At 42.9% G+C, this 14869-nt stretch overlaps 1 protein-coding gene across 4 annotated transcripts in view; it reads right to left on the bottom strand.

Moving 5' to 3' along the window:
- Positions 1-14869, bottom strand: part of LINGO1 (leucine rich repeat and Ig domain containing 1) — a 497222-nt gene that overhangs the window by 323286 nt on the left and 159067 nt on the right. For all 4 annotated transcript variants that reach the window (XM_043985051.1, XM_043985052.1, XM_043985049.1 and 1 more), the window contains one exon: positions 713-753. The gene's annotated coding sequence lies outside the window, so the exon portion shown is untranslated. The remainder of the gene's footprint in view (positions 1-712; positions 754-14869) is intronic.

The raw sequence follows: 14869 nt of genomic DNA, 5'->3' as shown, positions 1-14869 counted from the left end.
TGGGAATATCCCTTGAAAGTGTTCTTACAATAAAAAAGAGCTATCCGTTCATGGATTTTCATAGCAGCATTATTTATAATTGCAAAAAAACCCAGAAGCAGCCTAAATGGCCAACACCAGGGGAATGGCAAATAAATTGCAGCACATTAATGTAATGGAATTCTATAATGCAATTAAGACCGACAAATATGAGGAATGCAAAGAAATCTGAAAAGGCCTTTTATGAAATAATGCAGAGTGAGAGAATAAAAAGGGAAACCTGAGAAACAAAGACTTGGACCCACTGGATTTAGATTTAAAGCTGAAAAGGACCTTCTAGAGTCATCTCATTTTACATAACATGAGAATCAGTTGAAGCAATAGGGGATGCTTAGCCTGGAGAAGAGGGGGCTTATAGGAGGAAAAGCTAAAGACCAGAGAAAGTAAATGATCCAGCTCAGGTCATTCAAGCAGCAACCACTGATGCCTTCACAAGAAGAAGAGAGAATGGGAAAGAATAGACCAATAATCTTGAGGGAGGCTTAGAACAAATGAAAAATTATGACATTTTACTTGTTGAAATTCATATATTTTAATCTAAATAGCTTTAAGGCAAGTTTAATTAGTTGTATTGATGTTTAATATTAATTTAATAATAAATCTTTTTTCATTTATTTTTTTATTTTAAAATTTTAATTTAAAATTAAAAAAATTTTAAGCAGAGACCACTTACCTGAGGTGGAAGTGTTGTAACTTCTCAGCAAATGGACAGACCTGTGTGGTAGGAGGAAAAAAGACCATCAGAAGTGAAGAGCAATCAGACTTTGGACTTTTTTGGACCTAGGAAGTACCCACACTAGGACCCAGGTTGGACTCTTCCCCTACTACCCTGGAACTTGCTCCCTTCTTTATCCCATCAGCATCATGAGACACACAAAGGGAAAACCCTTCCCAAATTCAATTTCATTGTATTCAGCCGGTCTTTACTGAGCTCCTTCTACCCTGTGCCAGAATTGAGTGGTGTGGAGACCAGGCTCTAACTTTTTGGGACGTCACAGTCTGAGGAGAGGCAAGATTCAGATCTCTGAAACTATGAGAGAGCAACATAAGCTTGTACATGCTCATGCCTTGCATTGGATGAGCTCAAGAACTATAATGTAGAGCAAAGATAAGAGGTAGGAATTGTGGGAAGTTAAGAATGGAAAAGAGGTCATCATGAGCTATAGGCTAGGTTAGGTTTTCTGGGGGGAGTGGGCTTGGTTCTGAGACTTGAAGGACAGATCATATAAAGAAAGGCAAATAGAAAATGTTCAAAGAGAAGAGCATGGGCTGGGGAAAGACTTAGAGATGGGAATAAGCTTCACATGTTACTAGGAAAATAAGGAGACCAAGTTAGTGGAGTGGAGGGAAAAGGAAGGCTGGAGTGATTGGGTGGAGCCTTGAATGCCAGGGACAGCAGCCTCTTGGGGTCCCCCCTGGGATCTCACACATCATCTGCCAGACCTTTCCAGTTCCAGCAACTGTGCCAAAGATGGTGAGTGTATGCGAGGGAGGGAGGGATGCTGGGGAGGTGCAAGAGGAGAACCTGCCAACTGCTAGTTCTCCTGCCAGGTGGCAGAATGCTCTGGTTAGAAAATGGAAATGAGAGCTAGGGCTTCTCCCTCCTTCCCCCGCCCCTTTTCCTCCACTTTCTCTTCCCTTCCCATCCTGGCCCTGGAAGACTGGAGAGATTGATCTTAGGCTGAGACAGTAGAGATAACTTGACATAATGAACTCCACTCTTTCTCAGTTCAGAGCTTTTAAAAAATTGAAAAGAGAACTGAGGGTGGGGGTGAGGGCAGAGAAGTGGCTCTTTTAGGTCCATAAGTCCTCTGTACCCAAGCCTTTTCACTGAAGCCCACAAGCTTAAAAATGGCCCCCTAGCTGTCCCTAAAGCTCTCCCCATTTTCCCCATCCTCCCACTTTCTGCTTTGAGATGCCTTGGTGGAACAAAGGTTAAAAATATTTACTCTCTATTTTTGGCTTTAAAAATAATGTCTGTGAGGTCAAGAACCAAATCCATCACCAAATCCACCCTGGGTTGTCTCCTTCCTTCCCTGGCCTCCTTCCCATTATAGCTTGAGCTCTCCTAACCAGCATGAAGTAGAAAAACTAGGCCCCAGAAGCCTACACACACACACACACACACACACACACACACACACACACACACACACACACACACTCCATGCTTGCATTCCTTTCTGTTTACATGTATATATTCTGTATGTACAAAGTTATTTGCATGCTGTCTCCTCCATTTGACTGTAAGCTCCTTGAGGGTAGGGATCATATATTTTTGGCTGTTCTTTGTTGTTGTTTTTTTGTTTTGTTTGGGGGGGGGGCAATGAGGGTTAAGTGATTTACCCAGGGTCACAGAGCTAGTATGTGTCAAGTGTCTAAAGCTGGATTTGAACTCAGATCCTCCTGAATCTAGGGCATGTGCTTTGTCCACTGTGCCACCCGGCTAGCCCCTGTTTTTTGTATCCCTAGCACTCAGCATAGTGCCCAGCACATAGGAAGCACTTAATATAAGTTTGTTGACTGACTTGTTCATTCTTCTAAACAAGGAGACTGCCTCCCACTACCCTCACCTAACACCAAGGCATGCCACCATGTCACATGGTAAAAGGAGGATCAGATTTGGTCTTCTTGACCCTGGTAAGTGGAAGTAGGAGCAGTGGCAGGGGTGGGGTTAGGGGAGGTAACTGCAGAGAGGCATATTTAGGCTTTGATGTAAGGAAGAACTTTCCAACAGAGATGTCCAAAGAATGAGAGAGAGGAAAAAGGAGGAGGAAGAGATTAGGGAGAGACAGAGGAGGAGGAAGAAGGGGAAGAGAATAGCCAGAATTTATATAACACTTTGAGTTTGGGAAAGCACTTTACAAGTATCATCTCATTTTATCATCATGACAACCTTAGGCAGTAGGTGCTAGTAGATATGTACAAAATAGAGAGAGAATAAAAGGAAGATAATCTCAGAGGAGAAGGCATCAGTAGTGGAGGGGACTGGTAAAGACTTCCTACAGAAATTGGGATTTGAACCGAGTTTTGAAACAGAAGCTGGGGGCGGGGAGGGTAGGTAGGTGGCACAGTGGATAAAGCACCAGTTCTGGATTCAGGAGGACCTGAATTCAAATCTGGCCTCAGACACTTGACACTTACCAGCTATGTGACCCTGGGCAAGTCACTTAACCCTCATTGCCCCACAAAAAAAAGAAGAAAAAGAAAAAGAAAGAAAAGAAAAGAAACAGAAGCTAGGGAATGAAGACACAGCAAATTAGGAAGGTAAAGAATGCCAGGCATGGGGAACAGCAAATGCAAATATAGGAACACAGGCAGTGGAGCTTCATATTCGAGGACAAGCAACTAGAAGGCAGGGGATCAAATTCAAACATAAGAAGACTGGAAAAGTGGAAAGGGATAAGGTTGTGAAAAGCTTTAAATGCCCAACAGAGGACAGTGTACTTGATCCTGGAGGTCATAGGAGGCCACTGGTGTTTATTGAGTTGGGAGCAGGCAATCTGTTCAGACTTGCCCTTTAGAAAAACCACTTTGGCAATTGAATGGAGGATGGATTGGAGAGGAGAGGGAGCTGAGATAGAGAGAACCATTAGAAAGCTATGCTCTAATCTAGGTAAGAAATGATGACAGTCTGCCCTAGAGTGATGGCTGAGTGAGTAGAGAAAAGGGAATATAGAGTAGAAATGTTGTGAAGGGAGAAATAACAAGATTGAGCAATGAATGTAACCAGTCAGGGAAATGGAGAATAGCTTAAACTAAGGAAAGAAAAAGTATTCCACACAGACCAGAGCAGTCATTCTCAAAATATGATCCAGGGACTCCCAGAGGTCCCCCAGACCCTATCGAGGGGTCTACAACATCAAAGCTATTTTCATGATGATACTAAAATGTTTTCATTTCCTATATGGTAAATATCAATAGATAGAACGCACATAAACAAAATCTCTTTGGGAGCCCCAATATTTTTAAAGAGTATTATGGGGTTCTGAGAACAAAAAGTTTGAGAACTACTAGTCTGGAGTATCAAAAGCTACAGAGGTCAAAGAGGATGATGGTGGAACAAAAGGCCAGTGGGTTTTGCAATTATGTCACTGGAAAGCAATTTTAACAAAGTGGTAGGGGAAGAAGTCAGACTGCTAGGGATGGAGGAGAGAACAGAAGTTCATGCATGAACTACTAGAAGGGAGAAGGCAAGACTGGCCAATGAGGGCCCAGACTTAAGATCATATTCACATTGGCCCTTTGTGATGGGTTTTATAGAGCATGCACAGCTATCCTCTGCTGGGTTCCATCTCAGCATGTGTAATTTTAGAAATGGGTGATGATGAAACCTTCTAACTGGCTACATAGCTAGAAAAACTGATACTTCAAGAGGTAATGAGTCAGAATTGAGTTCGCATATAAAAGGGATGACCCAATAATGTCTCTATTTCTCTTCCTGGTAGTTAGACTATGAGCTGCTTGGTGGAGCAAACTCAATAACTTTGGGTTTGATGTTGCTCTAAGGAGAAAGAGCTCTCAACCTGGGGAATCCATAGATAGAATAGAGGGATTCTGTCAACCTAAATGAGGAAGAAATATTTACTTCAACATAACTGGTTCCCTGTGCAATCCTACATATTTTATTTTATCCATTAAATATTATTCTGAAAAGGGGTTCTTTGGCTTCACTCAACTGCCAAAGGGAGACAACACAAAATGTTTAGAACCTTTGCTCTAATGATTCTAATCAACCTACTTGTGTCTGTCTATGTTTCCTAGCTGGCTTCTTCCCCTGCAATGATGCCTCTTCCAGTTCTTATGTCTCCAGGATCTATGGACCCATGATAAGAAATAGTCATCACTGGTGAAGGTAGAATTGATAAAGATCCATCACAGAATCTCAAAATGTCAGAATTAGAAAGTAATTCAGAGGCCACCAAGTCCAATCCATTTCTGAAAAAGATGTACTCAGGAAGATACTAGATAAGTAGTCATTCAGCCTTCCCTTAAAGGATTTCCAATGGTGAAGAACCTGCAACCTCCTGAGGCAGCACCATTCCACTTTAAGAAAGCTCAGAATTTTTTAAAGGTTTTTGTATTTGTTTTGTGTTTTTTTTTTGCTTTAATCAAAGCTAGAATTTCTTCTTGTAAGTTCTATCTATTGTTCCTAGTTTTGTTTTATGGGGCCAAACAGAATACATCTGATGCCTCTTCAACATGGAAACCCTACAAATACTTAAAGATATATATCCTGTCCCTAACCCCACAATTCCTAGTTTTCTTTTCTCTTAACTAAATAATTTTTCATATGGCATGAACTCGAGGTCCTTCATCATTTTGGTTTCCCTTCTCTGAATACTATTGAACTTATCAATATCCTTTCTAAATGCAGATGCCCAGAACAGAACACAGTATTTCAAGTGTATTCTGTTCAGTGTAGAGTACAAGGGAACTATCATTTACTTACTCCTAGAAACACTACCTCTCTTAATCTATGCCATATCTCATTAGCTTTTGGGGCTACTCTATTTCAATAATGATTCATATTGAGTTTATAATCCAAAAAACAAACAAACCCCCAAATACTGATATTTTTTGGAGAAGCTGCTAACTAATTTTGCCTCCTCCATCTTTATACTTGTGAAATAGCTTTTGTTAGTTCAAATGTAGTATTTTACATTTGTTTCTATTCAATTTTCTCATATTAAATCCAGTGTTCTATTCTGCCAAAAAGAAAATTAAATCCTGACTCTGTCATCTAGCTATCCTTCCCAAATGTGTATGATTTGTAAATTTGATATGGATGTCATCAAGCCTTTTCAATTCTTTGTTTTAATTTCCAAGCTTAACAAACACCAAGTTATTGGTAAAATGTCCATAACACATAGTCATATAAAGATCCAGAAGGCAGCCTACTGAAAACCTACTTCCAGCATGGTATCAAAGCATAAATAAGTATTCTTTGAGTCTAGCCATTCAATAAATTTTGAATCCATCTCAATGTACCACCTCTTTGTCTATTTCTTCCAATGCTTTCCACAACAATAGTATGAAAGGTTTTGCCAAAATTTAGATAAATTATATCTAAAACAGGGGCAGTTACAGGGAACAGTGGATATATTGCCTGGCCGGGAATCAGGAAAACTAATCTTCCTGAATTAAGATCTGGCCTCATACACTTAACTAGCTATGTGACTCTAGGCAAGTCACTTAACCCTGTTTGCCTTGGTTTCCTCATGTGTAAAATGAGCTAAAGAAGGAAATGGCAAGGCACTCCAGTATCTTTTCCAATGAAACCCCAAATGGGGTCACAAAGAGTCGGATATGACTGAAAAACAACTAAACAACAGTATCAAAAAACATTCTGCTTAGCTTAGAAATACTTTCATGAAGCTAAGGAACATTAGTTTGAATATGATATGATCTTGATATCTTCAAGCTAAAATTTTATATATAAAGTGTACTTTCATATACATCAGTAATATTAGTCTACATCTCTCTTTCTTTGCCTATCCCTTCCTGGTTTGAGTACTAAGATCATATTTGAGTCATAAAATAATTTCAGTAGAACTCCTTTAAACATTTGAAAAAAATCATATATAAATAAATGCATTCGATCCAGTTCATTTATGACTAGCTTATTTTCCTTCTCAAATATTAGGTTATTTAGGCTCTATATTTCCTGTTTTATATTTTTCTAGATATTTATGCATTCCCTTTAAATTCTTAGTTGTGGGTTTGTCAAACACTCTTCTACTGTGTATGATTGCTTCTGAGTCTTGTTTATATAGTCTGTTCCACTGATCCAGTTTTCTATTTTTTAAATAGTAGCAAATGGTTTTGATAATTACTGCTGTGTAACATAGTTTGAAGTCTTGTAATGCCATGCACTTGCCATTCCTACATTTTCCATTATTTCTTTTTTATATCCTAGACCTTTTGTTCCTCAAAATAAATTGTCAGGTTTTTTGTTACTTCTGTTAGTTAGGTCTAGCACTGAATTTGTAAATGTATTTAGCTACCATCATTATGTTTATTATATTGACACAGCACAACCCTGAACACTAAATTATTATCTAATTATTTGGGGGAGGAACCATCATATTCAGGAATATAACCATGAAGCTGGATGTGAAGTCAGCACTCAAAGGGGATATCAACTGGATACTGAAGAATGTTATAAGCCCCTAAGAGCAGCCGCAGCCTCAGCAGCTTCAGGGTAATAACTTTCCCTCACTCCCTTTAAGCAATTACCTTGCTTTCCCAGATCATCTACAATTTCCCAGTGGCTGATGAAAGCTGAGCTAAGGTGGAAGGCTCCTGACCACATTATGGGTGCTGATTGGTGGATTTATTACATATCATCCCTAGGGACTCTCAACCTAGAGAGTTTAATGGGGGAGAAAGGAAATGGGTGCACCATCATAACGGAGGGAACAGCAATGGAAGGAAGATTTTTAAGGGGGCAGAGGGAAGAAAAGAATAGGAATGGGAAGAAAGAATGTTGAAAGGAGGTAAAAGGAGGAGGAAGGGGGCAGCTAGGTGGTGCAGTGGATAGAGCACCAGCCCTGGAGTCAGGAGTACCTGAGTTCAAATCCGGCCTCAGACACTTAACACTTACTAGCTGTGTGACCCTGGGCAAGTCACTTAACCCCAATTGCCTCACCAATAATAATAATAATAATAATAATAATAATAATAATAATAATAATAATAATAATAATAATAATAATAAAAGGAGGAGGAAACTGAAGAGAGAAGGGAGAACAAACAACAGAGAAGAAGAAAAGAGAGGACAGTGAGTAGTGAGCATAAGGATAAGGAGGGGAAATATAGGATAGAGGAGAAAAGAGGAAAGGAGAAAGATGGAAATGGAAAAGAGATAGAAGGGGAATATACTAGCAAAAGAGAAGAAGTAGACTCAGGTTCTGCTCCTAGCTTAGTCCCCTAGTTCTGTGATCTTCAGCAAGTTTCTTCCATCCTTTCTTGCTCATGTCAGCCCATCTTGTGGGAATCTCCCCAGGCATCCCTACCATGGCTCTATAGAATCTTGGGATATCACACCTGGAAGAAACTTGGGAGATCCTTTAGCCCAACCCCCTCATTTTTATTTTTTTGGTGAGGCGATTGGGGTTAAGTGACTTGCCCAGGGTCACCCAGCTAGTAAGTATCAAGTGTCTGAGGTCAGATTTGAGCTCGGGTCCTCCTGAATCCAGGGCCAGTGCTCTATCCACTGTTCCACCTAGGTGCCCCCCAACTCCCTCATTAAAAAAAAGAGGAAATCAAGCTTCAAAGAGGTTTAGTCACTTCTCCAAGGTCACACAGCTAATTAGTGTCAAGACTAAAACTTTGAGTCACCCAACAGACTGTTTAGGCTCTTCCTCCATTGCCCCTGACCCAAATCCTGAGCACTGCTTTTAGCCAAGGAGGTCTCCTCCATTCTGAGGTCTGTTCTCTGTGCCCAGGGGCCTGATTATGGAAGCTGCAAGGGTGGCAGGCTGACATTATGGCATCAGGGCAGTTTCCAAAGAGGTGCAAGGATGCCCCCATGAAGGAATATGTCCCATTCCCAGAGGGTCAGGCCAGGTCTGCTTCTGCCTCCTCAAAAGAGATTACCCCAGAATTCCTGCCATCCCTACAGCCTGACTCTAGGGACCAAGAGCACAAAGTAAGTCATTATAACAACAATAAACTTTAAGGTTTCCTTCCAACAACTCTGTACAGTAGGCACCAGCCATGCATGGAAAGTATTCATGATAAAAGGTCCTGAATAGTGTCTTCTTCAATCCTAGGCAAAACAGAAGAGCTGCAGGCACATGGAAAGCAGAATAAGGAGGATCTGGCTAGTGTGAACACAAAGCCTATTGGGTGGGGGAGGATATGCCTCCAGGCAAATGTTGAGAAGTTCCAGGGCCAAAGTGGGAGTTTAGGAAATTGTAACTGGCTGACTGGCCAGCAGGGTGGCATGTAAAGAGATCAGAATCCAGACCAAGAAAGTGTGGGAATAGTGTCAGGGCCCCAGATGCCAGTTAGAGAGAGCAAGTTAGCACCAGGAGGGAAACAGGTGAGCAATGAGATACCGACCCTGCCTCTCACAATGGCCTCTGGTTCCTCTAACATTACTGGGACTCTATTAAGGCTTACACTATGTAGGGATTATGACTGAACCTCTGGGGAAAAGGCAAAGGGAGCTAACTGGAAGGAGAGCAATAATTACTGCTTTACTAAAGAAACCCAGAGACAGGTTCCTTTCTGTTTTTTACTACCTTTAATAAACCTGTCTGGTGGTTAATGCCTTTGTTAGCCTCAATGCTTGCACATTCTGGTGTTCTTAGAGGACTCTGAGTGAGACCCAAGAAAAACATAGAGATTATAATTAGAGAGAGGTCCCCAAAACTGAATCCAGTCCATTTACCCAGTGAAAAATGGATCCAACACTTAATCGGGTCACATACATTTTATAGATAAGGAAACCAAAGACCACAAAAGCTAAGTTGACTTGCCCAAGATCACACAGTAAGAATGCCTCCCATAGTACTTTGTCATTTACAAATACTTTGCTGTGTATAACATTGTCTTCCCCAAATTCCAGAGTTCTCTTAAGCCTGGCTTAATTAAGCCCAGCACCATGGTCCCAGTTCAATCTGCCCTAGGAGAATCTCTTTCCCTAACACACTTCTCCTCCCCCTCCCCCAAAAAAGGTTACCTCCCAGGACTCTGCAGTCTTGGGAGGCCGGAAGGGAGGGTTTCTCAAGAAGGTCCACCTGAACCAGGAGGAGAATCCTAATGTTCTTGGTGATTGGAGAGAAGCCACCGCCTCTGAACATTTCTCAGCTTAGCTCGCAGCTCAGCCAGGTGTGAAATGCTAGGGATTTGGGACTAGAAGCCCATGGAACATGTAGAAGGAAACAGCTGGCAAGGCTGTGGGAGAAGAGAAAACCCAAGAGATCCAAGGAGGTTGGGACAAAATCTTAGCCAAAGGGATTTGGGAATGGGGAGAGGTGGTCCCATCGAATCTTCTAGACTCCAGAACCAGCAGTCCAAGAGCTCTGACCCCTTAGGAGTCTGAAAGCCTAAGGTTAAGTTGCAATTTTTTTTAGTTTTCAACATTTGTTTTTATAAGATTTCTAGTTCCAAAATGTTCTCCTTTCCTCCCCTCCCTCTCCCCTCCTCAAGATAGCAAGCAATCTGATGTAGGTTATATATGTACAATCACATTAAACATATTTCTGCATTAGTCATGCTGTGAAAGAAGGATCGAACAAAAGGGAAAAACCTCAAAAAAGAAAAAAAAGTAGAAACAGTGTGGTTCAATCTGCATTCAGATTCCACAGTTCTTTTTTTCTGGATTTGGAGAGCATTTTCCATCATGAGTCCTTTGGCATTATCTTGAAGTCCCAATTCTAACATTTGTGTGACCCATTTACCCTTTGTGAGCCTCACTCTAATACACAAAATGGGGTCAATGCTACAGTTACCATCTTCTCAGGGTCTTAAAGTGGGGAGAATATTTTCTAAACCCCAAAGCAGTATTAAAATGTGATGGGTTTAAAGGAACCAAAGTGGGACAATAGTACATGTAATTTGGAGCTGGTCTCAGGGGCAAGAAGACCTAGATTGGAAACCAAGCTCTCACACATGGTGACAATGGGACCTCAAGCAAGACAACTGACCCCCTAGTGCAAGGGCCAATGCCACAGTTTAAGAGGAGGTACCAATGTGTTTTGGTACATGCTTCTTCTTCTTCTTCTGGGCTTTCCTGGGCCAATGAAAGTGCAAGTCCTATCTAAAACATGGAACAGGGTCAACCTTGCTTGTAGGCAGAGGGCAGCTGCATACTTAGTATGATCTAAGGGAAGAGGAAAGGCTCCTCCTGACCAATTCCCTTCTCTCTTCTCCAGACCCTTTGGTTGGTTAAAATTTAAGATTCCCTTCTTAAAGGGTGGTCTTTCATTCCCCCAGGAGAACTCAGACTTGGGAGTGAGAGGATGGGGAGTTAGAGCCATTCCGTAAGGAGAGGTGGAGACAGCCAGGACAACTCCTAGCTCCCACAAGGAAAGGGTAGGCTTGGTTGCCATGAGGCTCCATGGATGGATCTCAGGAAAGCAGAGGACTCCAACCTGACTTTGCGCTTCTGGCATCCTAAGACATTTTCCACTCCTGGCCTCCCAGTGGGTATGGGCTTCTCTGGGCTTAACACCTCCATCATCCTGGGGATGAAATGAGAGTGGATTCTGTTTCTTCCCCCTTCCTGAGGCCAGAGGATGAGAGCCCACCCCACTCCATCTGCAGGGAACCATTCTAATGTCCCACCATGGGTCACAGAATCACAATGTCTGAGCTGGAAGGGAGCTAGTCTTAAGATCTTAAGAGTTAGAACTGGGAGAGGCATTAGAAATTATCTACCCCTTTTTTATCCTTGAACTCCAAAAGCAGAACTCTTCTCAGTTTAGAGCTAGAATCCAGGATGCTCCCTCCCAGCCTAACTGGAGAAGGGAGAGAGCCAGCTGCTATCTGGAATGGAGGAGGGACTGGTCAGCCTGAAAGCCCCCCTTCCCCCATCCCTTCTCCCAGCTCTGCCCAAGGGCCAGTGGCCAGAGCCAAAGAGGAGGCCTGGCAGATGCCATCAAACACCGTCTGATGTTGGGTGCCTAAAAAGGAGGAAGAGGAGAGAGGCTCAGGAAGAGGGGAAGGTGGGGAGGGAAGACGGGCCAAGCTCAGAACTGGTGCCAACCTTTGATCACTGCCTTTGGAAACCCTCCCCCTTCCCGGCACCCAGGCTGCTCATTTGAATATCACTGGCAGCCCCTGCTCTGGTGCTCCCCCTTCTTAAAGGGACAAGCTCATCTCTTTCCAACCCAATTCACAGTTGCCTAGAATGGTTGGCCCGCAGGACATGGTTGGGGAAAACTGGGGAGAGGACTCTCCAGGGCAATCTTCACCTTGCCTCTCCTCCTTTTCACTGAATGATGAGGCAGGTACAGATGGGGAGGGGATAGGTAAAGAGAAGTTTCTCCTCCCCGGAGCCATACTCTCAAAGCAGGGATTCTTAAGGCAGGGGCCCTTGAACCTGTGTTTTTTTTTAAATATATGAATAACTGTGTTTTGATATAATTTGTTTCTTCTGTAATCCTATGCATTTTGCTGTGTACATTTTAAAACATTATCCTAAGAAAGGGGTCCCTAGGTTTCCTCAAACTTTTAAAGGGGACCAACACACACACACACACAGAGGTTAAGAACTCCTCCCTTTAAAGTAATTAGCTCATCCCCTCTCCCCTACCCTCTCCCTAAACTGCCAGAAAGATCTGGTAGGGGGAAATCTTCTCCAAACTCTTCCCTTCTGAGGATAATAATAACCCGTGGCTTCCAGGATAGGGGGAGGGAAAGTATTCAGTAGACCTTTAAGTCCCATAGAAATGGGAGCTGCTATGATTAAAGGGAAAGGTATACACACACACACACACACACACACACACACACCCTCAATCCCTACCTGAATGGTTCAGTAAAGATTAGAAGTGGGGAGGGGGGTGCTGAAGGAAAAGCAGACTCCACAGAACCTCCCCCTTCTTAAAGAGACAAACCCAGCTCCCCCCCCCCCGCCGCCCCCAAGGTTTTAAATAACACTGGGGGATGGTTGAAGTATCTAGGGAAGAAGAAGCTACGGAGCAGCTCATAGACCTTTGTAGGCTGAGTGCCTGGCATGGTTTAAGACCCTTCCCTCTGTAGCTGGGAGACAGCCAAGGCTGAGAAGGAGAATGGAGGAGAGAGAGATGCTGATGACGATTCTGCCTCCCTCTCAGAGACCCTTTAGACAGTCAGATTATACTGAGGCATAGGAGCAGAGGCCAGGAGAAAATAAAGTACAGAAAGGTGAGGGAAGTTATTTTCATCTTAATGACCGAGGAGTGGGGTTGAACAAGTCTCTCTTTTACTCATACAAGGTAATCTGTGGGTTTGGAGCTGGCAAAGGCCAAAGCAGTAGAAAGAAAGAGGAATCAAAGGCAGATGGGGAGGCAGGATATAGCAGGAAGGGTGCTGGGCTGAGAGTCAGGAGCCCTGGGTTTGGAACCTAAGTGATGCTTACAACTATTGGCACACCACTTTCCATTCTAAGCCCCGGTTTTCTTATGCATAAAATAGAGATATTTGGACTTGAAGCCCCCAAGTTTCCTTCCAGTTTTGATGGTTTGTGAGTGTTCCAGGAGTCCCCATCAGGGTAGAAGTTTGGAATTAGATGACCTTGAAGACCTGTCTCTTTCATCTCTGGCTTGCTATTCCAGCCAGTATACAACAGTATTCAGTGCTTACAAAGACTTTCTAGTTGACTGATCTGCTAAAATGGGGGCTAGTACTCTCCCGGAAACCATGAGATAAAATGGCTTGGAGTTTGGAGCCCTGAGCTGAGTTCTAGTGCTTACTGATTTATCTTGGATGGGTCTCTTAGCATCTCCATCATTTGAAGGGGAATCTGATGAGAATGCAGCTCTATTCTGAGAATGGAGCAAGGGGGTCTGGATTATTATTATTATTATTATTATTATTATTATTATTATTATTATTATTATTATTATTATTATTAGTGAGGGCCTGAATTCCAAGAGCCAGAGATGGAGGCCACTGTCCTCTGGCGAGGCAGGTAGAGTTTAACGGGAAGTCTTTGTATGTAGAGTCCAATGGGAAGTCATCATGTGTCATCTATTCCATTGGAATGGAAGTTTCTCAAGGACCAGGCACTGTCTTGCTCCCTACACTTAGCATAGTGCCTGGCACATGATAAGTGCTTAATAAATTCTTTTGCATTTCATTCATCTCTTAATTTCCTACCTTCCTGGAATGCCTTTATTCCTCCTCTCTGCTTAGCTAAACCTTGGCCATTTTTCAAAGCCTGGCACACATAGAGACCAGTATGGACAGGTACTTGCTGAGCACTTACTACATTCCCACACCTGTGCTGAGCATTCATTTAGATTGAATGATTGAATGCTAATTTACTAAGTGTGTAATAGGTGACAGGGGCAGGCTAGAGTCAGCCTAGAGCCTCCGACACTTACTAGCTGTGTGACCCTAGACAAGTCACTTAACCCTGTTTGCTTCATTTCCCACACCTGTAAAACAAGCTGGAGAAAGAAATGGCGCAAACCATTCCTGTATCTTTGCCAAGAAAATCCCAAATGGGGTCACAGAGAGTCAGTCAAGACTGAACAACAGTTACATGTCAGGTATGGTGCTAAGTGCTTTACAAATATTATTTTGTCTTCACCACAACCCTGTGAGGTTGGTGCTCCTCATTTTACAGATGAGGAAACTGAGGCAAACAGAAGTTAAGTGACTTGCTCAGGGTCATACAGCTAAAGAAGATATGAGACTGGATTTGAATTCAGGTCTTCCTAATTCCAAGTCCAGCATTCTAACCACCTCGCTATCTAGCTGCCTCTGGAGAAGAGACAGGGGTCCTTAGTCTCAGCGAGCTCCCAGTGTAATATGGAGGAAGGAAGAATAGTGTGTGAGTCCCATAATAACACAAGATGGTGATCGCTGCAAAGCCCAAAGGCAGGACCAGATAAATGTCCAGCAGTGCTGACAGTTGGGGCTTTGAAAAGTCAGGGGTGTGAGAAAACATTGTACATTGAGGAGGGAGCTGGGGAGGGTCCAGCTGTGACCCTGGTAAGAGGCCCAAAAGTCTCAGAGATGAGGATCAGTCTAGGAAGGGACCTCAAGGCAGGAAAGGGGAATTGTGGGTCTCTCCTCAGCCCCTCTCCCCTGAATCTGAGAAGCATCATAATGTGGTGAAGGAACACCACAGGACTGGGAGGTTGGGTGAAGCCTCTGCCACTTAAAT

Source organism: Dromiciops gliroides, chromosome 2 (genome assembly GCF_019393635.1).
Source record: "Dromiciops gliroides isolate mDroGli1 chromosome 2, mDroGli1.pri, whole genome shotgun sequence".
Taxonomy (NCBI): domain Eukaryota; kingdom Metazoa; phylum Chordata; class Mammalia; order Microbiotheria; family Microbiotheriidae; genus Dromiciops; species Dromiciops gliroides.
This window is presented reverse-complemented; position numbering and strand designations above follow the sequence as displayed.